Source organism: Pygoscelis adeliae, unplaced genomic scaffold (genome assembly GCF_000699105.1).
Source record: "Pygoscelis adeliae isolate BGI_AS28 unplaced genomic scaffold, ASM69910v1 Scaffold218, whole genome shotgun sequence".
Lineage (NCBI taxonomy): Eukaryota > Metazoa > Chordata > Aves > Sphenisciformes > Spheniscidae > Pygoscelis > Pygoscelis adeliae.
The window spans coordinates 3258827-3260837 of record NW_008825433.1 but is presented as its reverse complement, the minus strand read 5'-3'; positions in this window follow the sequence as shown (position 1 = coordinate 3260837).

Below are 2011 nucleotides of genomic sequence, written 5' to 3'. Positions count from 1 at the left end.
CTCCGGGCTGGTGGGGTCTGGGGCCATGGTAGCAAGCGGCGGGTGGCAGCTTCGGGCAGGTCCGCGTTTGTCTGGGAAAGCTTTGCCAGGCTGCTTGGGCTCCTTCCCCGACAGGCCCCGTGGAGAGGGCTCCCCCCGTGCTCCCCAGTAAGAGGAGGTTCCCGTGGGGCCTTTGCGCAGCTCTGCCCGTGGGGACGCTTGGGGACACGGTCACGCCACGCGGTTATGTGTGGACGTTCATACTCAATAAATCTCCCTGATGAGACAAGCCGGCTCAAAAAGTGCCACCGAGGGCATGGCACAGGGACAGTCCAACAAACGGGAACCCATGTGCCCTCAGGTAGGAAGCTGGCAGGGTTGAGATGTCTTCATATGTATTTAGGGACACGGGATGGGCTGACAGGCTGTTAGCTGCCTTTTGCTGCATGGCTCTGGCAGAGGCCTCTCGCCTGGCTGGGGAAGGGTGCAGAACCTGCCCCTGCTCCTGCCCCTGTGTTTGCTTCTGGAGGCTCCAACGGAGCAGCCGGGCTGCAGCCCTTGGTCACCTCATAGGCTACTTCTGAGGTTACACAGTCATCCCGTACCAGAGCAGACCTTGAAAAGAGGCAGCTCAACCTCTCAGCTGATGAAGATGACAGAAAAACAATAGTATAGGTGGGTTACGGCAATTAGAGCCTGTGAGTGTGCTCAGGACCCCAAGGTGGGCTGACAGTAACTGCAGGTGATCTGCCCTCTTCAGGTCTTTGCCAGCCAGGACAATTCACCGGGAGGCAGCGTCCAGGATCAGCTCCTTCCCTTTGTTACGTTCCTCAGTCCCTGAGAAACACCCTGACACTCTGAGGCGTATCACAGCCTGTCACGAGGGAAGTATAACCCCATCCGTGGGGCCAGGTGGAGAAGCAGGGAGAGGGGGAGAGCAGTGAATGGAAAAATCCACCTAAATCCCCCAAGGACAACTGCCTGCTTCTTAAAGAAGAGGGGCTGAGGACAGTGTGTACCAGTCAAAGGTGGACAAGAGCTAGTCAAACCTGGACACAACTTAGGTAATGCACTTTGGTCTTTATTTGCAAAATCATCCACTCTATTGTTCTAGCCTTGGGACTTCAAGAAGTCAATACATTTTAATTTTGAACCAAATCACCCCATTTAGCTCTCTCTCAAATCACCCCCTGAGCTCACGCAGGAACTTTGTCCATTGCCTCTCATGCTTAGTGCATAGCCTTACTCACCCTCTGCCCCCCTTCCCTATTATCATTTATTTTACAAACATTTCTTGAGTTGATATTCACGTGGCAAATAATGGAGCTTAGTCCAGAGGAAATTTGTGTGGTCGAGAAAAGTCCTCATAATATTTGGAAGATGTTCCTCAATGTACTCCATTTACGAAGCCTTCAGATTTGCATTCAGGTAGCACCAGGCCCGCAGCGCTGCAAACTCTGCCCAAATGGTCCCTTCTCTTACACAATAAAAGACAGGTGCTCAGCAGGACCCCGCTTCCATGACCTTGGGAATATTGTGCAAAAACGTCTGCTGCACACCCAGCAAGTGCCGTCTGCACCATGCCACGCGTCAGCCAGGGATATTTCAAGAAAGCCTTTGGTACTTGTGCCCCTATAAATTCTCCAAATCCTCCCTGTGCCGGAGTCAGATAACAAGCAGAAGGACAATGGCTCCAAGAATCCAGGCTGCCCATCTGCTCTGCACTTCCAGATTCTTGCTTCCACAGCGCCAGCTGATGAAATTTTCATAGCTGATGAGGTTTCTCATTTCCACTGGGCCTTGCTGCCTTGGAGCCTTCACAGTTGTGGTCTGTTCAGGTTTCCATGGGTGCACACTGATGGCAGCAATGATTAGAGCCCTTTGCTTTCTTTTGGTGACCTTTCAGAGTAGGATCTCCAAGGTTTTTGCAAGTCTAGGTGAAAGAAGCCCTGCAAGAAGGAGAGAGCTTGATTTTCAGATGGTCTCGGCATTTACTGCTTCCATTAAACTTCACTCTTCTCAAAATCAGATC